Raw genomic sequence first — 27049 nt, 5'->3', positions numbered from 1 at the left:
TCAAAAATAGAGAAAGCTATCAGTAGAACAATAATTTTAATTTCATAAAATAGTGTTTTTAAAATTACTTTCATTGTGCAATTTTAAAATATCCTCCGATGTTAATTCTTAAAATTTCACATCTTGAAGGTATATATTGAACAGAAAAATTGTTGTTCGAATGTTCATATGAATTTCCTTAGCTATCGTCATTGAACAATCTGCCAGTTCGACCACACCATGACCCATGAGCGTTTCATAGCCACTCATTAAACCAGTTCCTAGCACGGGGCGTGGTTCAAATTTTATGAGAAAATTGACTTAGGGAATATAAAATTATATGGTTGTCGAACCTTAGCAGATGTGGAGAGTCCAGTCTAGACCACGTACAACCAAGACGGGCTGAGGTAAGGGGCCGCATCCTGTAGCAAGACATGAACGTCATTATGGTAATACGGAACTAATTGTAAGACACCCGACACGTTCCGCAGAAATAACAGAGAAAATTGAAAGTATAACAACAACAACAACAACAACAACAACAATACTATTACTAATAATAATAATAATAATAATAATAATAATAATAATAATAATAATAATAATAATAATAATAATAATAATAATAATAAACCTGTACATTAGGAAATCAGGAAGAAACAGAACTTGAGGCTGCTGAAATGTGGTTTTGGAGAAAAATACAAGAACAAGTTGGACAGATAAAAAACAAATGACTTTGTTTTAAAGAACGTAAAAGAGGATCGATGTTCATTAAATAAGATAAAGAAGAAGAAAACAAATTTCCTTAGACACGTACTGAGACATGACTCTCTTCTCCGACCATCAATGAAGGTAAAGTACTGGGAAAGAGACGCAGGGGACGACCATGGATGTCATACATCAAGAACTCCGTCGGTGAACTGGCATGTGGTTCATATAGCAACATGAAGAGGCTAGCAGAAGATCGTCAGATGATGATGATAATCATAACATCAATTTCATGAAAACATCATCAGTAAAATATGTTTTTTTTTGTAATATGTTTAACAATTTGCTTTACGTCGCACCGACACAGATAGGTCTTATGGCGACGATGGAATAGGAAAGGGCTAGGAGTGGGAAGGAAGCAGCCGTGGACTTAATTAAGGTACAGCCCCAGCATTTGCCTGGTGTGGAAATGGGAAACCATGGAAAACCATCTTCAGGGCTACCGACAGTGGGGCTCGAACCCACTATCTCCCGGATGCAAGCACACAGCTGAAAGCCCCTAACCGCACGGCCAACTCGCTCGGCTTTTGTAATAAATAAACGATAGAAACATGTAAATTAATATATGTATTTATAATATTTTACTTTTCTCAGTCTCTTTTTAGAAGAATTTTCAGAAAGAAAATACTGCTCGGATGTTATTGTTTTGTTAAAATCTTCCATACCATCTTACAATGTATTTATAATTATTACTACTAGACACATTAACATTTTTACATACAGACATAGCCTACAATATCATCATTATAGACCGTTATGCTTTTCAGCGTTCAGTCAGCAAGCCTCTGTGTATTTACTAAACGTTGCTACAATCCTCTATTTGCAACTAGTGCTGTAACCTCATTTAGTTACATTTAGTAACAACCTCTTATCTTTAAATCGTTAGAAACTGAGTCTAACCATCGTCGTCTTGGCTTCCCTCTACTGTTCTTACCCTGCATAACAGAGTCCATTATTCTCCTAGATAATATAGAATTTAGATCTGGATTTAGAATGTTAAACTAGTAGTAATTCTTGCAATATTTTCTTTCCATGGATTTGCTTCTTGCACTCTTGTCTGTCTGTCTGTCTGTCTGTCTGTCTGTCTGTCTGTCTGTCTGTCTGTCTGTCTGTCTGTCTGTCTGTCTGTCTGTCTGTCTGTCTGTCTGTCTGTCTGTCTGTCTGTCTGTCTGTCTGGCTGGCTGGCTGTCTGTCTGTCTGTCTGTCTGTCTGTCTGTCTGTCTGTCTGTCTGTTGTTGGGTAATTATGTTAACTTCACTTTATTGTTACATTACTGTAAGTGACCATTGCCACTGGGATATTTCCCATTTGCAGTATATTTGTTAATCATAAAAAAATAACAGACAATTATTATTTGCCCTGACCATATAGGTAAACGAAACGTGTAGTCTATTGTACACCGCTATCTAAAAGGATTTTTCACACTCTCAAGCTATACTTAAAAACTGATAACGTCCATGGATCTCTTTTGACCAAACAGAGCCTCCGAAAAAATCCACGTTAATAATAAGAATAATAATAATAATAAGTTAAGTATGCCCTGGTTCTTAATTCCTTAGGGCCTGCCTGGCCGAGACGGTAAAGGCGTGTTCGGTTCCCCCAGAAGGACGTGGGTTCGAATCCCCGTCAGGAAGTCTTGAAATTTAAGAAATGAGATTTCCACTTTCGGAGGTGCACATCGCCCTGAGGTTCACTCAGCCTACACCAAAATGAGTACCTGGTTCATTCTTGGGGGCAAAGGCGGCCAGGCGAAGAGCTAACCACTCTACCCCATCAAGTGCCAAAGTTACGGATAGTGGAAACTTTTTCATGGCCTGTACGGAGATGATTTTGCTTTGCTTTGCTTTTCTTTGCTTTTCTTAATTCCTCCCACTCACCCAATCTCTCTCACACCACATATCAGCACGCTGGAGGCTCTACATCTACAGCAAACAAGCAGCTCATAGTTTTAGGCAACTGTTGATACCATGATCATAGCCATGGAACCTCCAGTCTTACATGGAATCCAAGCAACGGGATGTGATTTTCTTTCGTCCTGCTCCTTGGCTAAATGGTCAGCGTTCGATACAGACGTCAACGGGTCCGATTCCCGGCTTGACATGAGACTAGGTATGTTTGTGTTTTTGCCAATATACTTTTCTTAATTTACAGATACAACACACCGCATAACTAACCATCATAGAAACACGCATCCCTCCACATAGATTTAGGATCAGGAAGGGCTTCCAGGCGTAAAACTACTCCAAACCCACTCCACGTGCTGACCGCAAGTAACTGGGGGGGAAAAGGTCAGGAAGCAGAAGATGAAGAAGCAGGAAGAACATGCTTCATTTCATATCAAGAAACTTCGCGTACCTTGCCCAGGATTCGAACTGGGGCAACTTCGTGAGAAGCCAGTGACTATGCCGTTACACCTAAGCATTGCCGCATACAGAATACTGTACTCATATCTCTTACCTTCCAGTCGACTTCGATCGGCTTTCCACACTTTAATAATGGGCTGAAGTCTCCATCGTTTTACGCACACCATCTTACAGTAGACAGCCACTTCACAGACCTCAATAACACTTCACTATGCTTTTCACATCACCGTAAATCTACCTGTCTAATCTGCTTGGACTTGCTTTTATTAATCACACACAAAATAAGTTTCCTTGCCCCGAAAAAGTCGGTTAACAAGTCGTCAACACACATGTTATCTTACGCACAAAAGACACGCCGAGAAATACGCACTACACACATTACTTCCAGAAGGAAACTAAATTCAGACTGCCTTGAACCAGCACAAAGTGTCTGATGCAATACCAAAAGCGAGCAGATTTAGACCAAGTACAAATCTGACGCAATGTTCTCGTTCGATTTCATGATCTCTGCCGGCAGAAGTTCACTACTCAGGAACTAACTAAGATCAATGTCAACTGCAGCTGGACTCAATAATAATAATAATAATAATAATAGAGGCCGATGACCTAGGTGTTAAGCCCCTTCAAACAACAAGCATTATAATCAGCAGATCAGCAGCATCAATAATAATAGTAATCCAGCACCTTGGCTGATCATAACAGTGACCTTCGGGCCCTCCGTTCGATTTCTGGACGGGCCGGGTATTTTGACCATGTCTAGTTAATATCTGTAGCTCGGGGACTGAGTGTTTGTGTTCGTCTTACTACACATTTGCATACAGTACCTCACATTGCAGAAACAAGTGTTACTTCAGCCATTAGCTTATTCTTTTTTGGTTATTAGTTTTTTGTTTGTTTCTAACTGAAGTACTGCACAGCTGTAATAACATTTTTATTCAAATCTGCGTAAATGTAGACAATCGTTTTTGTTAATGGTTTAACATCGCATTAGTAGGCTTATATCGAAGGTATTAGGCAACGCGAGAATGGCGAGCAGCCGTGGCCTTAATTGAGGTACAGCTCCAGCATTAGTCTGTTGTGAAAATGGGAAACCACGGAAAACTATCTTCAGGACTGCCGACGGCTAAATTCGAACCCGCCATCTCTTTAATGCAGCCTTACGTCTACGTGACCCTAATCGTGCAGCCAGTTCACTTGGTAATCCTAAATCAACCTGGAAAGGAAAATATATAGGGTGGTCGGAAACAACGTGAACTGGGTGTGTGCGTGTTAGAAGGATGGTAATGCTGATAAATAATTTGAAAGAAATAATTCGATTTCTCGCACCGTTGTCCTTTAATCAGCTGCTTAAGTTAGCCAATCAGATCGCTTCGCGGGTGAAATCAAATGGGCTTTGCAATGCAGTGTTGCTGAATCTGCAATGTGCGTCCAAGTCCGATGTACGCATGCCACAAAACTGCCTAACGAACATTTCCGTAAAAGACCGATCGCCTAGCAGCTACCGATACCAAGAAATCAGCATCAAACACTAACACACCGTGGGCTTCAACCCGTTTGCCGTAGCGTACTTACTGTCAATCAGTCACCACTGATTTGCATTTAGGTCAGTCGCCCAGGTGGCAGATACCCTATCTGTTTTATTTACCTAGCTTTTCCTTAAATAACTGCGAAGAATTTGAAAATTAATTGAACATTTCCCTTGGTAAATTATTCAAATCCCTATACTCCGCACGGCCTTACTTCTAAATTGAAGTTTCGCAAAATAAATGAGCATCGCCATCCCTCTGTTGCCAGCGCGCTACTGCCGCGGGAACAGCTGATGCAATACAACCGCGATAAACAGCCCTTTTAAATTGCAATACAGTACTCAGAAAAACGAATGAATATGGATTGAAAACAAATTCACAAGAACTACACTTTCTAACAATATCTGACACTAAAAGAGAATATATTATTAACAATAAAAGAGAATGAGGAAATAACACATCACTAACGGCTAATGGCTGGCACAGAAAGGAGGTTATGGCCTACAAAGGGAGCACTCCACTGATCTCATTCGCTGGAACCCTCCAACAATATGAAGAACACACTAATTACTGAAGGAAAATGGAAAAGATCGCGAACCGTACCGAATAACATACACGTTGAGCGAGATAGGTTAACCACGTGGCGAATGTAATTATTAGAGTTGGCAATTAAGTTTCGAGATCGTGCTCTGCCGATATAAATCGATATGAATGGCAGCTTGGGATTGGTTGGATGTCTATGCTTCAGCGTATAACCACCAGACAGAGCCAAAATCTGCTAAAACGTCAATTTAGAAGTAGAGCCGTACTGAGTATAACTCCTCTTCCTAAAAGTGAGCCGGGCTGAAGTGGCACAGATTGTTGAAGCGCTGGCCTTCTCACCCCAACTTGGCAGGTTCGATCCTGGCTCAGTCCGGTGGTATTTGAAAGTGCTCAAATACGTCAGCATCGTTGGCTGAACGGTCAGCGTACTGGCTTTCGGTTCAGAGGGTCCCGGGTTCGATTCTCGGCCGGGTCGGGGATTTTAATCTTAATTGGTTAATTCCAATGGCACGAGGGCTGGGTGTATGAGTTGTCTTCATCATCATTCCATCCTCATCACGACGCGCAGGTCACCTACGGGAGTCAAATAGAGAGACCTGCACCTGGCGAGCCGAACCCGTCCTGGGATATCCCGGCACTAAAAGCCATACGACGTTTCATTTCATTTACGTCAGTCTCGTGTCGGTATATTTACTGCCACGTAAAGAACTCCTGCGGGACTAAATTCCGGGACCTCGGCGTCTCCGAAAACCGCAAAAGTAGTTAGTGGGACGTAAAGCCAAAAACCTTATCATTATCCTATAAACGAATATTTGCCCCAATTTGTCCCGTTGAATTCCAACTTGTTCTTCATATTGAGATCTTTCCTACTTTTGAAAACACCGCTCAGATTTATTCGTCTACAAATGTCATTCCACGCCATCTCTCCGCTGCCAGCTCGGAACATACCACTTAGTCGAGCAGCTAGTCTCCTTCCTCCCAAGTCTTCCCAGCCCAAACTTTGCTGCATTTGCGTAACGCTACTCTTTTGTCGGAGATCACCCAGAACAAATCGAGCTGCTTTTCTTTTGATTTTTTCCATTTCTCGAATCAAGTGATCCCGATGAGGGCCCCATACACCGGAACCATACTCTAGTAGCAGTATTTGTTATATTCAGAGTCTGACTACCTAAGACTTCAAAATTTAGATTTATACGTGGTGTACAACAAGTCACAATTATTTAAGAGGTTGTGTTGGTAGCTAGGCTTATAATAACATCATTTATATTATAGCACGTATGGTATAAGAGTATACTCATTGCCTTGAATAATATATGTGATGACTGTAAAGATAGCCTACATTTAAACAAAAAAAAAGCAAACATTTCCATATTCCTGGTTACATGGATTTACATTTCAGAAATACAATGCAATATCGTCAAGCTATACATAGAAATGTAGTTTTTATGTATGACTTATGGGTACGTATTGTGACCGTTCACAACGTCACCTATGGTATGTCATGATATCCAGGAGATGAAATATGCCGTTTTCCGCGTCATTCTACGATAAAAACTGCCCAAGTCAGAATTTTTCTGCCCGCTCCAGGACTCGAGTTGCAATATCCAGAGTCGCGCGACCGAGCTCTAGTTGCTGGTAATTAGCAGCAAGGCGGTGCAAGAGCGCTGGTACTCGAAACTCTCTCACTCCCGCCACGAGCGAGATGAAACCATACGCGTTATCACGTGACAAAGAATCTAGGTCACTAACTGAGCCCAGAGAGTAGGTCCAACGTGAAAACTAACATTATACCATGTTTTCCTCGCTCATCCACCACTACCAACTTATCGCGTTCAGCTGTTTTATTTCTGTTAATTTTTATAAATCGCAAAATACCCACTGGATAATTAAGCGCAAACATTCATTTGAATCAGGGAATTTTACGCATAATTATGAGACCGAGAAGTGCTCTACTTAACTGACAGAGAGATAACTGCGCTGTAAACAAGGGCGCGTCTTAATGACTAACAGATGTTGGACTCTAGCCGTGCCAGGGAACACAAGGAATCCCCTGTGCTCGTCATCATTCACCGCCAAAAGCTAAAGGACGCTTTTAAGATTGCTTCAGAACCTACGAAGTTATTTTAATAACAGTCACTCAGTGGATATGGGAATACAAGAGCTACATTTTGATATCCTGTTCGTTACTGTACGTTGCGTATTAACGGACCAATGTGTGAGAAAGGATTGCATTTTTTCCCCCACCCTCAGCATTCGGGTCTCTAGCGTAGCGCGCCTATATATTCATGAGCTGAGAAGGAGACACCAGCCAGTGCGTTCTTATTGTAATGCCAGTACGGTAGTATTCCGTCGTGGCTTGTGAGTGAGTCGTTTGTGAAGAAATAATCTTGTAATTTGAGTAGTGTAATACAGTGATTCATTAAATTCTGTGAGTATGTGGAAATAATCACCCTCTGAGTGAGATGTTAGCGTGTACAGTGTGCCGCAAATTAATAAATAGGAACGGTACGAAACCGTAATAACTGATACCCGTGTGTAGAAAAGGTCGTACATCAAGCCTCCTATGCGTCTAAGTTAATACGGCTGAGTTAACATACATAGTGACGTACTTAGCGAAGTAGGTGGAGCGTACGTGCTTGATATCAATATGAATTACCAAGAAAGTCAGTGAACGGCTCAGTTAGACCTAATTGAGGACAGCGCCACGTTAAAATAACCCGCAGTACAGTTGAGAGCTCGACTTACGGCTAAGTGCATTAGAACAGGCCTGAACTAGTGTCATGAATACGAGAATGCTAATACATTAGTGGCCTAACCACTGTCGTTTCTAGGGAAACTAGTGAAATTTCTGGGCCTATAATCGCTGCCTACAAGAAGAATAGATAAATGAGAAGGGATTAATGTCGGGCTTCTGGGACATTACCGACATTAGGTTGGAATGCTCGTGCTATTGAGCAGATCCAACCATATATTCAAATTGTGGTGTGTGATAAACTAACGTATTCACTTGAGATAATTTCCCCTCATTTACATGTCTACGTGAACGCCGGAGTGAACGCCGACGCCCATCTGAATGCCAGAATTTTGCCTGCATATTAGAGAGAACCAGACGCCTAGCTGTCTTCGCCTGGTGTAGCAGAGAACGTCGAGAACGTCATACCAGATCAAGCCGTCATGTTCGTGACCTGCCAGGAAGTCATCATGGGTCTTCACATCACCGATGACGTGATGCAAGCAGTCTAAAATCCATGGAGTGCCTCCCTGTAAAGCTGTGAACGTGGTATCCAGAAGGCTGAGTACATTTCCAAGTATTTATATCTTTGAAGGTCGTGTCCCATTGTAAATATGTAAATTTTTCACTTAGATATAACGTAGACTGCAAGCACGCCATTTCAGAGGGATAATAATTATAATCTCATTTTATTTGGGTCTTTTATAGAATACTTTCTTCATGGTTTGGGAACGACCATATTTTACTTCCATTTTTTTTACAAGGGTTTGATAATGCATGACGTAAACTTAAGGACCTCAGATTAATTATGTGTGAAGTACTGTCAAGTAAAAGGGCTTAATATTCTACGTAAACGACTCCAGTTATCATCTTTCTACAGCCGATAGGATTCCTCAAAGATATCTCAGTAACTGATTTTTTTTTGTACTTCACAAGCTCTTAGGAAATCCTCCTTACTAGAAATTAAAACGGCTGGAACAACGAATGGAGCATGAGATTGGGGTATATATCTTACATCGCTAATTAGTTCGCGAATGTGCAAGTTAACTTGGACCCTGATGGCAGGAGATCATCATTAGATCTGCATCGTGGTCGATGTACCGAGAGGAAATGAAATGGCTGAACAGGCTGTAGCCATAATATATATTGCGAAATGAAATGTGAAGTTCCCTTGGAATCTGTCATTAAGACACGCGAGGTGCATATCGCGATGTGAATATGTTGATTAGGCCGGATATAGGGCCGTGATTTGTGTGATGCCATTTATGGCCAGTATTGAAAGAAGTGAATAGATTATTTGCCGTGAAGTCATTGCCCGAGAAGGCTAGTGGACCGCTCTTTGAAAGTGCGGCACGGGTAGCTCCCAGCGGGAGTTTTATGAGCCCCTTTAAACGGGGGAGTGAAGGCGTTTCGTCAGTGAAATAGAACAGACACAAGTGGAGAGTTTCCTTTCCTTTCGATACAAAGATTATGTGTGCTAATTTAAATAGAGCCAACGTCGCAGAGATTCCAAATGAGCATTAAATGAAGGACCCCTCCAATTTATTTCTTTAATTATCCACAGCGTATAGGGAATTCCAGGTCAGATATACCCCGTCTCAGAAGGTCCTGAGTTCATCGCAGGAGACAGTAAAGCCTCCTGTCACAAGCGGCAGGTGAAATAAGACCACCTGCGGCCCATTATGTGTATGTGAAGTGTATATATTCTTGTCCATTTTTTGCAGGTAGTGCTATAATACTTTGTTTATGATGTCTGGTATTGAAGTCGCTAAATGCTTGTCCATAGGTAACATCGTTGTGTAAATAATGTCCTGATATATGTGTTGATAAAAATCCTAATGAAATGGGCGTGTTTGTCATACTGCATATTTGGCAACGTATAACTTAAAGTACTGTTGTAACGCGACTTTCAAGGGATTGGGAGTGTAAATTGCCTATTTCAGTTCATACGATACTAGCAAACTTATATCATAATTTGATGCAAATTGAATATATTAATTTTCGACAAACAAACAGAATTACAGCTGGGTATGCCTATGTTGAATAGATGTGTGTGAAAAGTGATTAGTATAAGTGTAAAGTGAAATAATTAGAGAGGAAACGCCTCTCTAAGTCTGAGGTACCGGTAGTGTAATAGTTCGAGAGGGAGCGCCTTCTTAATTTTGAATATTTAAACGTATAATGAAGTGTAGAAAAGACTACCGAACATTTAAACGTTAAGATCACCCAAGTTAATATATGTAAGGTGTTTGTATGGCATACCCATGTAAATAATGTGTTTCACTAGTATAAGTAAAAAATTTATTATACAAGATATTGTCTTTCTTCTCATTAGTAATGAAATGGTATTCCTCTCATAATTAACTTTTCCCCCTACTATAGAGACTATTACTAAAGGACTTACCGCCCCATCGGACAGTCCACAGACCCGAAAATGCGATACCGACTCGGCTAGCGAACTATTCTAGTAGGGGAGGGTGAGGCTTCGACAAACCGGGCTGAGTTCGAAGCTCACCGATGGTGCTCCATTCTAACGTCATATTTATGAACAATGGTAACTGGTTCATGTACTGATGCCTTGGAAAGGTTACAGTATATTATCTTAACACGCGCAGAAGATAGAAAATAATGATTAGTTAGCCAGTGGTTAGGCAAAATATATTACCCTAGCTCCATATTTAATTAATATATGTTAACATGACATACTGTACCATTCTACTCATGGCACTAATGTAACTAATAACGAAAACCTGCTACTCTTTAGTGGTGGAAGCAAGCAATTGCTGATCTCCTGGGGTAGTTTTGTATAGTGCTCTGTTAATGACGGCTACGGTTTGATTCCCGCAATGAGCAATTAAATACTGGTTTCACTATACAGTATAGTTTGAGAAAAAACAAGCATTTATCGTGGTCCTGGAGTACTTGTATTCAGGACTCGATTACCGACAACCCTCGGTTCGATCCCTGGTAGATATGCGCTGTATTTTGAACATTCTATTTGTACTATCGGTTTTGCTAATGCATTGTTATTATTGTATACATTACCTGCATCTCTTTCTTATTGTTCTTCTTCTTCTTCTTCGGCTTTTCCCACAACTGCCGGGTTGTGGGTGCGAACTACGTAGCACAAATGGATTTGGCCCTGTTTTACGGTCGGATGCCCTTCCTGATGCCAATCCCATATGGAGGGATGTAAGCAGTATTGCGTGTTTCTGTGGTAGTTTGTAGTGTGGAGTGTTGTCTGAATATGAATACGAGAGTGTTGGGACAAACACGAACTCTCAGTCCCCGAGCCAGAAGAATTAATCTGAAGCTATTAAAATCCCCGATCCGTCCGGGAATCGAATCCGGGATCGTCTGAATTAGAGGGCAGAACGCTGACCATGCGAACTATTATAGTTATCATTATTATGTATGGGAAAGCTTAAACCTGATCTAGGCAGCACGTATAACCTGGTCCTTTTATGAGATGAATAGCCATTAAAGCTTGAATTCGAGATTATATCCATCATGATAGCTCATACGGTGAAAATGAATGAGACAAATGATCGAAAGTGACCTTTCCTGTAATTTTTGTTACGGACACGTTTTAGATACACCAGATATTTTCGGGAATATTTGGAAAAACCTGCATTTTCCCCGTAAATTCCTCGTCCCCTCCTTGGAATTGAATCAGCCTGTGGTTTTCAACATTTTGTATTTCACTGCTGCACCAGAGAATAAATTAGAAATTTTTGGGTGGTGGTTGAGGTGATTATTGTCTAAAGAGGAAGTACAACTGGACAACCATCCTCCATTAACAATAATCAGAGGGAAAGAGTGGAAGTTAACCGACACTTCGGAAAATAAAGGTATCGGCCAAAATAACGGCCAGGGCTACGAAAGGCGCAAAAACGAAAAACTCCTTAGGCCTCCACACCTAATAGGCCTATCGTTCGGATCGAAAAAAAAAACAAGAGTTGACTAAAGGATGTCAGATAGGATAGATGAGAGTGAGGAGCCTGGCACAAGTAAGTGGAAGCAATACCAGAACTCAGCTAAGGGCTCAGTGGTCACCAACCAACGTTCCCAAGTTGACAGCCCCTGGGTCCCATTTTATTCATCCCTTACGACAGGCGGAGGATACCGTGGGTGTTATTTCTACCACCCCCACCAACAGGGGGAGACATTATCGGCTCAAATTTTTAAACAGGTCTCTTCCTTTTCTTACTTCTCACCAGGCGAGTTGGCCGTGCGGTTAGGGGCGCGCAGCTGTGAGCTTGCATTCGGGAGATAGTGGGTTCGAACCCCACTGTCGGCAGCTCTGAAGATGGTTTTCCGTGGTTTCCCATTTTCACACCAGGCAAATGCTGGGGCTGTACCTTAATTAAGGCCACGGCCACTTCCTTCCCATCCTAGGCCTTTCCCATCCCATCGTCGCCTTAAGACATATCTGTGTCGGTGCGACGTAAAGAAAATAGCAAAAAAAAAAAGCTTCCTTCCCATTCCTAGGCCTTTCCTATCCCGTCGTCGCCAAAAGACCTATCTGTGTCGGCGTGACGTAAAATAAATAGCAAAAAAATGTATTATTTCTTAATCCGTTTAATTACCAGGGTTGGTTTTTCTCTCGGATTCAGCGAGGGATCCCACTCCCTACCGCCTCAAGGGCATTGTCTTGGAGCGTGAGACTTTGGATCGGAGGGATACAACTGGGGTGAATGACCAGTATCTCGTCCAGGCGGCCTCACCTGCTATGCTGATCAGAGACTTGTTAGGGTATGGGAAGATTTGAAGGGATAGACAAGGAAGAGGGAAGGAAGCAGCCATGGCTTTAAGTTAGGTGTCATCCCGGCATTTGCCTGAAGGCGAAGTGGGAAACCACGGAAAACCACGTCGAGCATGGCTGAGGAGGGAATCGGAACACCCTCTACTCAGTTGACCTCCCGAGGCTGAGTGGACCCCGTTTCAGCCCTCACACCACATTTCAAATTTCGTGGCAAAGCTGGTAATCGAACCCGGGTCTCCAGGGTTGGCAGTTAATCGCACAAAACAATACACCTCAGAGGCGGACTAAATAGGTCTCAATGGTCGAAATAGGCATTTGGTCACCATGAAAACCTTCTCGAACATTCGTCTTTAACATAAAATTGTTTCAGGTACAATAGTTGGCCTTATAGAAAAAAATGGCATGTAGCCTAAAATCCTAGGACTTCATCTTCTAAGAGTCACTCGATTAGAATATCGTGATCATATGGACTACTGGTTCTTTGTAAACGCCGTCCGTCATTTCAAGCCATAAAGTCCTATTTTCTGTTATCCTAGTGCATCACCGATGTGGAGTATTTATGATAAGTTTAATATGATCCACGTATCTCGTTGGAACTATGCCCTGTTTAGTGTGTCCTTGAATTATTATTTTCTATCTAGACAATCTTGCCTTAAAGTGTGTCGGAAGTACTCGTCAGTGCATTGCCGAACTATTGTACGCAGTCGTTACTTATTGACTGATACAGGTATTCATATCACTCCATAGGATTATCAACATCCACCTACAACAGTACATTTGTAAGGCATCGACGTGTCTCAGGTCCATCTTTTTGAGGGTCCAGCATGCTGATGCATACAGGAATACGGAAAGCACTAGAGAACATTTTTTTGCAATGTGCTTTACATCGCACCGACACAGATCTTATGGCGACAATGGGACAGGAAAGGGCTAGGAGTGGGAAGTAAGCGGCCGTGGCCTTAATTAAGGTACAGCCCCAGCATTTGCCTGGTGTGAAAATGGGAAACCACGGTAAACCATCTTCAGGGCTGCCGACAGTGGGGTTCGAACCCACTATCTCCCGAATACTGGATACTGGCCGCACTTAAGCGACTACAGCTATCGAGCTCGGTGGCTTTAAGTCGCACCGCCTAGGAAAAGACTAGGAGTGCGAAGGAAGCGGACGTGGCCTTAAACAACCGGGCGAGCTGGCCGTTCGGTTAGTGGCGCGCAGCTGCGAGCCTGCAGCATCCAGGAGATAGTGGGTTCGAATCCCACTGTCGGCAGCCCTGAAGATGGTTTTCCTTAGTTTCCCATTTTCTCACCAGGCAAATGCTGGGGTTGTACCTTAATTAAGGTCACGGCCGCTTCCTTCCCATTCCTATCGCATCGTCGCCATACGACTTATCTGTGTCGGTGCGACGTAAAGCAAATAGGAAAAAAAAAAAAGAAAATAGTTCAAACCCACTATCTCCCGAATGAAAGCTTACAGCTGCGCGACCCTAACCGAATGGCGACGTCGCTCTGTTGTAATTTAAGCATGAAGATACTTGATTCAAAAGCACATGTGATTTTGGTTTAAACGTAAAAACTATCGCCCAACGTGGGGCTCGAACCCACGACCCTGAGATTAAGAGTCTCATGCTCTACCGACTGAGCTAGCCGGGCACACTGCCTGTAGGTTTATCTTTGTATACTTACTCGCTATCTCGACACTATTTTAGGAGGTGGCTGCCCTACTTGAACAACAGCCAAATCTTCTGTTCTTCACGTAATTCAGATAAATCTTGTTCATTTCAAGATAACTTTCGTTTCCACTGTCTCAAGAACGCGTGAATAAGACGATTTATTTTTATTTCACGTGGACCATCAAGTTGGTTAATTGATATTTCAATCAATTACTACTGATATGCATTTAGGGTAGTCACCCAGGTGGCAGATTCCCTATCTGTTGTTTTCCTAGAGTTTTCTTAAATTATTGAAAAGAAATTGGAAATGTATTGAACATCTCCCTTGGTAAGTTATTCCAATCCGCAACTCCCTTTCCTCCTTTCCTACAAACGAATATTTGGCTCAATTTGTCCTCTTGAATTCCTTGAAGCGGTAGAGGTGTAATCCCTCGCTGAGTCCGAGGGAAAAGCCTGGAGGGTAAAAAGATTAAGAAAGATAACTTAAAACGAAGTTGTATTTACATGTTTCAAGTCTAAAAATGCCTAAATTGGCGTTGGAACATATTTGCCTATATTCCTATTATTGCTATAAATCGATTAAAATCCCTTTTAATTTAGTCGAAGAAACTTAAATATTTTCGACTCGTTTTCAATACCGGTATCTTGAATAGTATTTTCTTGAAATTCTTTTCAGACAAAATGTGCAGCTGTAAACCAATTACCACTCTTCGGAAGTCCTTAAGAACCTCCCGTTGTGAATACTCCCTTTGTCCCTTAGTAGGGGACAGTGTCCATTGACCTGCTGGAAACGAAACTCCTCATTCCATTCTGTGAGAAACTTTCAGTGCGTCCGTTTGCTCAGTGTGTGCATTATGCCGAAAGTGGCAGCTTCTAAGTCATTCTTAATTAAACAATGGTTGCAGAAGTTTCCCCATTTCACGTCGGATGGAAAAATTATATTCTGCGACGTTTGCAGCAAAGAGGTAAGTGAAATTTGTTTTATATTTTACTCTGAAGTACGTACTTTGGTGTAAGAGTCGTACTTAATACGTAGGCGTTCTATCTCTCTGTTGTATTACGTTTTATACATTTTATACAGTCCGCCTCTGTGGTGTAGTGGTTAGTGTGATTAGCTGCCACCCCCAGAGGCCCGGGTTCGATTCCCGGCTCTGCCACGAAATTTAAAAAGTGGTGCGAGGGCTGGAACGGGGTCCACTCAGCCTCGGGAGGTCAACTGAGTAGAGGGAGGGGGGGGTTCGAATCCCCTCCTCAGCCATCCTGGTTTCCCACTCCTGTTCCAGTCTCTCGGTGAGACTGCTGACACTCTAGGTCGTTATATTGCCCACTTGATAGTCGGAAAATTAGATCCCAACACGCCGTGTTCGCCATATTTGATCTGAAGCAGTCAGTTAACTAAAACCAATCAGGAGACAGTTGCTAAGTTTGTAAAGAAAGGTCCCAAGGTGCTTTTCCCCAATAACATGGACGAAAATAAGGTGCTCCTTATATTTACTGATGCAGCCGCTTACATGATTGCTGCTGTTAAGTTGCTGAATGTATTTTACCCTGCTTTGATTCCCATCAATTGTCTTGCTCGTGCTATGAATCGCGTGGATGAGCTGGTACGTGCCGAATTTCCTCGAGTCAACAAGATGATCTACTCCACTAAGAAAATTTTTGTAAAGGTTCCCACACGAATCCACGATCTTCCACTGTCACCAGAACCCATCCTCACCCGCTGGGGGACTTGGCTTCAGGCCACTGTGTACACGCACGCACATTAATGGTGTCCCGATATAAACAATCAACACTGCCCCACTCCAGTACTGAAAAGGGAGGGGAGAGAGTGAAGGAATAGTGCTGAAGGCCACTCCAGTACCGAGAAGGAGGGAAAGGGAGTGAACAGGTAGTGCTGAATACACAGTGTGTGCATTCCGGCCTACATTTCGTTATAAACATTGTAGGATGGCTCCTATCTTATCACAGGTGAATCGAGGCCGTATTATTGGCATGTGGGAGGCTCACATGGTCCCCCAAGCAGTAGCTCAAGCAATACCATGCAGTCTTAAGACAGTTTGAAGATGGGTTGAAATATGGCAAGATCGAGGTGAAGAAGGATTGGTAGATCATAGGACACATAACAAGGCTCCTAGAAGAACTACTACCGAGCTCGATAGCTGCAGTCACTTAAGTGCGGCCAGTATCCAGTATTCCGGAGATAGTAGGTTCAAACCCCAGTGTCGGCAGCCCTGAAGATGGTTTTCCGTGGTTTCCTATTTTCGCACCAGGCAAATGCTGCGGCTGTACCTTAATTAAGGCCACGGCCGCTTCCTTCCCACTCCTAGCCCTTTCCTGTCCCGTCGTCGCCATAAGACGTATCTGTGTCGGTGCGACGTAAAGCCAATAGCTAAAAAAAGAAGAACTACTTCCGAACAGGATGCTGGAATCGTTCAAACTATGGACAATTCTTCCTTTGCAACTATCGATAATGGATTGCCACATTAGAATTGCCAGTAAGCAGGACTACCGTGAGTCGCCGACTCCACGCGGCAGGTACTTACAATCGCCGAGCTGCGAAAAAGGGCGACTTCTTCATATATCCACAGAGAACTTCGCGTCGGAGAGTTGATAGAGTTCACTCCACATATGATTGCTTGTGAATATGTGGACATTTTAGAAGGTGCCGTTCTTTCTAGTGTCCGAGCTATCTACCCCATAGAAAAAGTTCCCGTTATCAGGTTTGTGTAGGATAACAGCTCAGTTCACACTGCACATCAAACCGAAGCTTTCTTCAAACAGCATTCTGACTTACACGTGCTTGACTGGCCTCCCAAGTCGGCTGACGAATGGTAAACATGTGGGTTCCAGGTCAGGAGTGGACAAGAGCGGCTCTGTTAATGCACTGCCATCGAGATTAGGCGAATCTAAGGAATGAACCAGATTTTTTTCCAACATCTAATGGATTGCATTCCCACGCGGCTAGAGCAAGTGATAAACAGGAACATAAACTGATTATTAACTCTGGGAGGGAGGAGAAACCCGTCACTTACACTTGTTGTAAATTCAGTATTTGACACAACTTTTTAGTTATTTAATACCCATTTCACAATCAGTTTTGAGTAAATTTCCATTTTTCTTTTCTTGAAATGATGTAGAAGGTGCCGTTCTTTCTAGTGTCCGAGCTATCTACCCCATAGAAAAAGTTCCCGTTATGAGGTTTGTGTAGGATAACAGCTCAGTTCAGTTCAGTTATTTGCTTTACGTCCCACTAACTACTTTATCGTTTTTCGGAGACGTTGAGGTGCCGGAATTTAGTCCCATAGAAGTCCTTTTATGTGCCAGTAAATCTACCAACACGAGGCTGACGTATTTGATCACCTTCAAATACCACCGGACTGAGCCAGGATCGAACCTGCCAAGTTGGGGTGAGAAGGCCAGTGCCTCAACCGTCTGAGCCACTCAGCCCGGCTATGTATCTATAGACAGTGCATTATGTTTATTATTTTACCGTACGTTTTATTTTATTTATGTATTTTCGAGGAAGATGCTATACGTTCATATTTTTGATAAGATATTTCTGTAAAAAATGTGTTAATTTTATAATAATTAGTTATGTTGAGATGTTGCAATAATAGCTTTTTTGTTGTATATTTTAAGACACGACTTTCTATTTTATGGAAATTTAATTTGAATGATATTAAATTATTTTCAGATGTATTTTATTATTGTTAAAGAAATAAAATGTATCTTCAGTTATTTTTATAAAGAAATGTTTACACAGTTATCCATCAATATCTTATTTTAGCATATTAATTTTCTCTTTATATAATTTATCGTAATTCTATATCCGAGGTGGTAAATTATGATGATATAACTTCAGTAAAGTCCAGATCAAAGTTACGAACCAGTAAAAGGTATTTTCAAATTACGACCGGATATAACGCAGCTACAAAATATTCCTAACTAGTATAAAATAATGTTCGGTTAAAAACCTGTTTTGCCTCTTGATACTGTAATTGTCAGAGTAGGTTACCTAATGGTGTACTTCAATTCATCCGCCACTGTGCCCATTTCAATCACAACAAAGTCTAGTAGCGGGCCTACATCCAGGAATGCGTTAAGCGAGAAGGTGGGTCATTGTGCCTTCGGCACTACCACTTCACTCCCTTCCCTCTTGTTTTGTGCTGGAGTGGCCTTCAACACTACCCCTTCTCTCCCTCCCCACCTTTTTAGTACTGGAGTGGAGAAGTGTTGATTGTTTATGTCGGGACACCATTAATGTGCACGTCTGTACTACAGTAAACATTTTGATGCAATCAGAAGTTTTGTTCTTGCCCTAAATGAAGATGCCATGTGCATCACTTCGGTCAAAAATGTTCTAAAGGATGTAACCATTTCTCACGAAATTGCCTACATCAGGTCCCATTATACTTGTTTGATTCCGGTTATTTTTGCACTTGAGTCTTCCGGGAAACCTGTTTACGAACAATTGGATTTGTTAGAAGAGGTGAAAGAAAAAATCAGCTTAGCTCCAGGCCCCGCTGAGGATAGAATTCGAGTCAAGCTTAATAAAGTACTATACAGAAGAACCCAGGACTGTCCACGCTTCGTGCTGTGGCTGATGTTTTGATTGGCAGAACTAACGTTGAATGTGACATCTCCCCACGTCTTGTACCAAAATTCAAATACAGCCCTGTAACCTCTGATGACGTTGAGCGTACTTTCTCAGCCTACAAGCTAGCGTTGTCAGACAAGCGGTATAGTTTCATCTTCATCATCTGTTTACCCTCCAGGTTCGGCTTTTCCCTCGGACTCAGCGAGGGATCCCACCTCTACCGCCTCAAGGGCAGTGTCCTGGAGCTTCAGACTCTTGCTATGGTGAACAGGGGCCTTGTAGGGGGATGGGAAGAGTGGAAGGGATAGGCAAGGATGAGGGAAGGAAGCGGCCGTGGCCTTAAGTTAGGTACCATCCCGGCATTCGCCTGGAGGTGAAGTGGGAAACCACGGAAAACCACTTCGAGGATGGCTGAGGTGGGAATCGAACCCACCTCTACTCAGTTGACCTCCCGAGGCTGAGTGGACCCCGTTCCAGCCCTCGTACCACTTTTCAAATTTCGTGGCAGAGCCGGGAATCGAACCCGGACCTCCGGGGGTGGCAGCTAATCACGCTAACCACTACACCACAGAGGCGGACCGGTATAGTTTCACAACAGAAAATTTAGAAAAAGTGCTAGTGATTTACTGTGCATCATATTATGGGCAATAACGTGCTTGTAATTCAATGTTTTAATTATTTAGAGATAAAAACTCAACAATGTGGTGAACCATTGTGTATGTGAAATATTGTATTAACACGTTATTGTCTTATTACTTGTATGCATTTAGAGTTATCAATTTAGAAAAATAAAAATGGTATTTTAATTGATAAGTGCTTATTAAAATGCGTAACATTGAAGCTGCCTAAAACCATTTTTAGAACCTATTTTTACATATTTGGGAGCCTATTTTAGGCACCTAAAATACACATTTTAGCGCCTAAAAATCCGAGGTCTACTAATAATGGTCCCATACACTGGTAGCATACTCTAGTTGGGGTCTTACCAGAGACTTATATGCCCTCTCCTTCATATCCTTACTACAACCCCTAAACACCCTCATAACCATGTGCAGAGATCTGTACCCTTTATTTGCAATCCCATAAAGATATATCTTCCTTATATTAACACTAGGTACTTACAATGATTCCCATAAGGCACTTTCACCCGACCAACGCAGTAGGCCTAATTAAAACTGAGAAGACTTTTCATGGAACCCACACACATTCTTTCTGTGCTTTTCCTTGTACGATCCTCTGTACGTAACATCGTGGAGTATACCGAGTAGAGTAGGCTTCGGCTGAAGTAGCCATAGATCTCTGCATTCGGGAGGCGAAGGGTCTTGTCCCGACCGTCGCCTGCCCTGAAATTGGTTTTCCATGGTTTGCCATTCTCCTGCACCAAGCAAAATGCCGGGACAGATCCTTTTACAGGCCAGGGCCACCACCACATCACCTTCCCCGCACCAAATTCGCATTTACAATACGCTACTAAAGTGATGCCAACAGGGCAGAAACCTAAGAGAATTTAATGTCAGGTTGGTAATATGAAACCAACTGGTGGATTATTACAAGTATTTGGGATGTGTAATCTATATGCCCTCCTAATAATAATATGAAAATGAAAACTTACAACCTGTTTTCCAGTCATTGACCGGGTCAGGGATGGAATGAATGAAGCAGATACAGGCTATTAGTACGATGCGGTCGCCACTCCCAAAGGGATTTATTAATGACTGATAGATGCTATGAAATAAGAATGGAGAGTGTTGCTGGAATGAAAGATGACAGGGAAAACCGGAGTACCGGAGAAAAACCTGTCCCGCCTCCGCTTTGTCCAGCACAAATCTCACATGGAACGACCGGGATTTAAACCGCGGTATCCAGCGGTGAGAGGCCGACGCGCTGCCGTCTGAGTCACGGAGGCTATTAATAATAGGAAGAAGAAGAAGAAGAAGAAGAAGAGAATGTCATGTGGTATAATGGTTAGTGTAATTTCCTGCCACCCCGGAGGCCTGGGATCGATTCGCTGCTGTGCTACGAAATTTGAAAAGTCCTCCTGTCCAGTTGTATCCTCGACAAAATGTGTCACGCTCCAGAACACTGCCCTTGAGCAGGTAGAGGTGGGACCCCTCGCTGAATCCCAGGATCCCGGTGGGTGGGGGCGGTAGAACAACACCCACGGTACATCCTGCCTGTCGTAAGAGGCGACTAAAAGGCTCTTCAGGGGCTCTGAACTTTGGAGAGTCGTTCGGTGACCACGGGGCCCTTAGTTGAATTCTGGCATTGCTTCCACTTACTTGTGACATGCTCCTCACTTTCATCTATCATGTCCGACTTCCCTTGGTCAACTCTTGTTCTTTTCCGACCCCGACGTATTAGAGCACTCAAGGCCTATGGAGTCTTTCATTTTCACGCCCTTCATGGCCCTTGCCTTCCTTTGGCCGATACCTCCATTTCTTCCAAGTGTCGGACCCCTTCAAATTTTTCTCTCTGATTAGTGTCATATAGTTGTACTTCGCCTTAAAACAATACAATCACAATAATCACCACCACCTCAGAGTCTCAGGGGATAACCAACCCTGGGTAATAAACTGAGTAAGAAGGAAATATTATTATTATTTTCTTGACTAGCAATGTGTCCGCCTCTGTGGTGTAGTGGTTAATGTGATTAGCTGCCACCTCGGGAGGCCCGGATTCGATTTCCGGCTCTGCTACGGAATTTGAAAAGTGGTACGAGGACTGGAACGGGGTCCACTCAGCCACGGGAGGTCAACTGAGTAGAGGTGGGTTCGATTCCCACCTCAGCCATCCTGGAAGTGGTTTTCCGTGGTTTCCCACGTCTCCTCCAGGCAACTGCCCGGATGGACCCTAACTTAAGGCCACAGCCGCTTCCTTCCCTCTTCCTTGTCTATCCCTTCCAGCCTTTCCAATCCCCGCAAGGCCCCTGTTCAGCACAGCAGGTGAGGCCGCCTGGGCGAGGTACTGGTCTTCCCTCCCAGTTGTATCCCTCGACCCAGAGTCTGAAGCTCCAGGACACTGCCTTGAGGCGGTAGAGGTGGGTTCCCTTGCTGAGTCCGAGGGAAAAACCGACCCTGGAGGGTAAACAGATAAAGAAGAAGAAGAAGACTAGCAATGTTGCCTAGTTTAACAAACGTAAATCAAATGTAGTCCGCCTCTGTGGTGTAGTGGTTAGTGTGATTAGCTGCCACCCCCGGAGGCCCGGGTTCGATTCCCGGCTCTGCCACGAAATTTGAAAAGTGGTACGAGGGCTGGAACGAGGTTCACTCAGCTTCGGGAGGTCAACTGAGTAGAGGTGGGTTCGATTCCCACGTCATCCATCCTGGAAGTGGTTTTCCGTGGTTTTCCACTTCTCCTCCAGGCAAATGCCCGGATGGCCCCTAACTTAAGGCCACGGCCGCTTCCTTCCCTCTTCCTTGTCTATCTCTTCCAATCTTCCCATCCCCTCACAAGGCCCCTGTTCAGCATAGCAGGTGACGCCGCTTGGGCGAGGCACTGGTCATCCTCCCCAGTTGTATCCCCCGACCCAGAGTCTTAAGCTCTAGGACACTGCCCTTGAGGCGGTAGAGGTGGGATCCCTCGCTGAGTCCCAGGGAAAAACCAGCCCTGGAGGGTAAACAGATTAAGAAAGAACGAAAGAAAGAAAGAAAGAAATCAAATGTATATGTAAGGAGATATAATGAAACATTTGATATATCCTCCAAAATCCCCAGTTTCTTACAGGAAGATACCGAGAAACAGCATTCAGATATCACAACTGACCTTTCTACGTGACTTAAAAACGTTCGCCCAACGTGGGGCTCGAACCCACGACCCTGAGATTAAGAGTCTCATGCTCTACCGACTGAGCTAGCCGGGCACGCCGACGTCAGGCGTATGAGACAGCTGTTACGCAAGCTGACTGTGATTCTTCAACACTTGCCAATGTTTACATTCTTTGCGCTCATTCTGTTACGGCATTGCTCACTAGAGAATGCTTCCATGTTGGCACTTGCACTTAGGTGTATACTAGAATAAACAACAATGAACTCCTTCCTCATAAGTCATGTAGAATGTGTTTTGATTAATCGGACTGGATGAGTAGTGCAATTGGCTTCTCCTCAAGGTCACAAGACAGTTGGTTGGCAATGTGAGAGACCCGCACAAATACACTACACAAAATATCTATGGATTAAACACGGGTTGCAAGATGTGACACGAGAAGTTCTCGTTACGGAAAGAACAACAGTAGGACGATATATTGCACAAATAATCTAAGAATGGATGAAGAAACTTATGCCATAAGTTCGTTGCGTCAAAAGTGTCACCATTTGCTTCTTTATCTCTTTACCCTCCATGATCTGTTTTCTCTCGGACTCAGCGAGGGATCCCACCTCTACCGCCTCAAGGGCAGTGCCCTGGAGCTTCTGACTCTGGGTCGGGGGATACAACTGGGGAGGATGACCAGTGCCTCGCCCAAGCGGCGTCACCTGCTATGCTGAACAGGGGCCTTGCGGGGGGATGGGAAGAATGGAAGGGATAGACAAAGAAAAGGGAAGGCAGCGGCCGTGGCCTTAAGTTAGGTACCATCCCGGCATTTGCCTGGAGGAGAAGTGGGAAACCACGGAAAACCACCTCTACTCAGTTGACCTCCCGAGGCTGACTGGACTCTGTTTCAGCCCTCGTACCACTTTTTCAAATATCGTGGCAGAGCTAAAATGAGCAAAATGTGATGAAAGCAATTATGGCCGAAATATATACTTAAATGCTTCAAACGGGGTCAGGGACCCATTATTCAGTTATTTTTCAGATTTCGTGTAAAATGAGCTCAGGAAAGTAACATGACTTTTCCTTGACATCCGGACCTTAATTATGTTGCGAATATCCTCTTTACCGAGCTCGATAGCTGCAGTCGCTTAAGTGCGACCAGTATCGGGTATTCGGGAGATAGTAGGTTCGAATCCCACTGTTGGCAGCCCTGAAGATGGTTTTCCCTGGTTTTCCATTTTCACACCAGGCAAATGCTGGGGCTGTACCTTAATTAAGGCCACGGCCGCTACCTTCCCAAGCCTAGCCCTTCCCATCCTTAGTTCGCCGAAAACCTTCGATGCGTTAGTACGAGATTGAGCAACAAGCAAAAGAAGAAAAAAACAAAGAATTTGCATCATTAAATGATAACCCTTTTGCGCCACATGTAACTCTTTCCCATAATCCAATCTATAACAATGTTGAAGAGCACAGGGCTTACACATACTTGCCGCACTCTTGCATGTATTGAAAAATACATTTAGAGACACACAGTTCAGTTAGCTCCAAAATAGGTGAAGTATTAGTTCATTAGTTGACTAAGCTGAATAACAAAATACGCCGACAGAATTTGTATGATATTTATAACATGAAGATGACATTTAGTTGACAATGGTGTTCGCTAATTTGAAACTAAAGGACTCGTAACAGGGTTTGCATTTTTGATAGGTGAAGACAGCATGTCGATTACATTGACCTACTCTGGTACTTCGGTGAATTAGTTAATCACCCGTTAGCTTTTTGTTTTTGTTTTCCGCCTAAGTCGGGTATTTACGGATTACTGTCAACATTCCTGGTACTGTTTGCTTGTATCGTTAATTTTGCAGGCGTTTTAACGTCGCATACTCTGTTAGGGCTTTTGGCGACAATAGGTTAGAAAAAGGCTACGGTTGGAAAGGAAGCGTTCGTGGCTTTAATTAAGGTGCAGCCCCAGCATTTGCTTTGTGTGAAAATTGGAAACCACGAAAAACCATCTTTAGAGCTGCTGACGGTTAGGTTCGAACCCACCATCTGCTGAATATAAGCTCAAGCTACATCACCTTAACCACGTAGTCAATTCGCTCGGTGATTTACAAATTTCAGAATACTCTAGTCGGTGGTAAAGGATTAATTACAGAATCAAAGAGAAACGAAAATTACGCAAATGCAATCAATCAATCAATCAATCAATCAATCAATCAATCAATCAATCAATCAATCAATCAATGATCTGCATTTAGGGCTGTCGCCCAGGTAGCAGATTCCCTCTCAACTGTTCTCCTAGCTTTTTCTTAAACATTTTCAAAGAACATGGAAATTTATCAAAGCATATCCCTTGATAATTTATTCCAGTCTCTTTACTCCTCGTCCTGCAAATGAATAGCATATTTCCCTCAGTTTTTCCTTTTGAATTCCAACTTTATCTACTTTCAGAAGCTCTACTCAAGCTTTTTGGTCTACTTATGTCATTGCATGCGATCTCTCCACTGATAGCTCGAAACATACAATATAGTCGAGCATTTCTTCTCCTCACACCCACGTCTTCCCAGCCCAAAGTTTGCACCATTTTCGTATCATTACTCCTTTGTCCGAAATCACTCGGAACAAATTCGGCTGCTCTCCTTTGAATGTTTTCCAGTTCTCTTATCAAGTAGTCCTGGTAAGGGTCCCATACACTGGAGCCATACTCTAGTTGGGGTCTTACCAGAGACTTATACGCCCTCTCCTTTACAACCTTATTAGAACCCCAAAATACTCTCATAACCATGTGAAGAGATCTGTAACGTTTCTTAACAATCTCTTTAATATGATTTCCCCAATGAAGATCATTCCTTGTATTAACATCTAGGTACTTATAGTGTTCCCCATGAGGTACTATAACACCATCAACACAGTGCCCAACTTGTAGGATTCCAGCAAGATATAGCAGATATCTTGAATTCAGGAGGAAAAATCGACTGTATCGCGATTGACCTGTCTAAAGCATTTGATAGGGTGGATCATGGGAGACTATTGGCAAAAATGAGTGCAGTTGGACTAGACAAAAGAGTGACTGAATGGGTTGCTATATTTCTAGAAAATAGATGTCAGAGAATCAGAACAGGTGAAGCTTTATCTGACCCTGTAATAATTAAGAGGGGAATTCCTCAAGGCAGTATTATTGGACCTTTATGTTTTCTTATATATATAAATGATATGAGTAAAGAAGTGGAATCAGAGATAAGGATTTCTGCGGATGATGTTATTTTGTATAGAGTAATAAATAAATTACAAGATTGTGAGCAACTGCAACGTGACCTCGATAATGTTGTGAGATGGACAGCAGGCAATGGTATGTTGATAAACGGGGTTAAAAGTCAGGTTGTGAGTTTCACAAATAGGAAAAGTCTTCTCAGTTTTACTTACTGCGTTGTTGGGGTGAAAGCTCCTTTTGGGGATCATTGTAAGTATCTAGGTGTTAATATAAGGAAGGAACTCCATTGGAGTAATCACATAAATGGGATTGTAAGTAAAGGGTACAGATCTCTGCACATGATTATGAGGGTGTTTAGGGGTTGTAGTAAGGATATAAAGGAGAGGGCATATAAGTCTCTGGTAAGGCCCTAACTAGAGTATGATTCCAGTGTGTGGGACCCTCACCAGGATTACTTGATTCAAGAACTGGAAAAAAAAAACAAAGGAAAGCAGCCCGATTTGTTCTGGCTGATTTCCGACAAAAGAGTAGCGTTACAAAAATGTTTCAAAGTTTGGGCTGGGAAGACTTGGGAGAAAGGAGACGATCTGCTGGACTGCGTGGTATGTTCCGAGCTGTCAGTGGAGAGATGGCGTGGGAGGAAATCAGTAGACGAATAAGTTTGAGTGGTGTCTTTAAAAGTAGGAAAGATCACAATATGATTATAAAGTTGGAATACAAGAGGATAGATTGGGGCAAATATTCATTTATAGGAAGGGGAGTTAGGGATTCGAATAACTTACCAAGGGATGTTCAATAAATATCCTATTTCTTTGAAATCATTTAAGAAAAGGCTGATAAAACAACAGATAGGGAATCTGCCACCTGGGCGACTGCCGTAAATGCAGATAAGGATTGATTGATTGATTGATTGATTGATTGATTGATTGATTGATTGATTGATTGATTGATTGATTGATTGATTGATTGATTGATTGATTGATTGATTGATTGTAATTAAAATTGAGAGGACTTTTCCTCTTGGTGAAACTTATAACTTGATTTTTCATCACATTTGCATTCATACCATTGTCTGCTGTCCATCTCAAAACATGTCCGGCTCCGTGGTTAAATGTTTAGCGTGCTGGCCTTTGGTCCAGTGGGTCCCGGGTT

The 27049-nt window shown here is 42.8% G+C and overlaps 1 long non-coding RNA gene and 2 other non-coding genes across 4 annotated transcripts in view; all 3 read right to left on the bottom strand.

Annotated features, from left to right (window-relative positions):
• LOC136866019 (uncharacterized) overlaps positions 1–3521 on the bottom strand; it is a 68394-nt gene extending 64873 nt beyond the window's left edge. For both annotated transcript variants that reach the window (XR_011017906.1, XR_010859475.2), the window contains exon 1: positions 3205–3521. This is a non-coding gene — a long non-coding RNA (uncharacterized lncRNA). The remainder of the gene's footprint in view (positions 1–3204) is intronic.
• A 10728-nt stretch (positions 3522–14249) lies between these two features.
• Positions 14250–14322, bottom strand: TRNAK-CUU (transfer RNA lysine (anticodon CUU)). The gene has a single exon. It is a non-coding gene; the product is annotated as a tRNA-Lys (tRNA).
• An 8403-nt stretch (positions 14323–22725) lies between these two features.
• On the bottom strand, positions 22726–22798 carry TRNAK-CUU (transfer RNA lysine (anticodon CUU)). Its single transcript has one exon. It is a non-coding gene; the product is annotated as a tRNA-Lys (tRNA).
• Between the last annotated feature and the right edge of the window lie 4251 nt (positions 22799–27049).

Source organism: Anabrus simplex, chromosome 3 (genome assembly GCF_040414725.1).
Source record: "Anabrus simplex isolate iqAnaSimp1 chromosome 3, ASM4041472v1, whole genome shotgun sequence".
In the NCBI taxonomy this organism is placed as follows: Eukaryota; Metazoa; Arthropoda; class Insecta; order Orthoptera; family Tettigoniidae; genus Anabrus; species Anabrus simplex.
The sequence above is the reverse complement of the archived record's forward strand: the minus strand, read 5'-3'. Positions and strand labels throughout refer to the sequence as shown.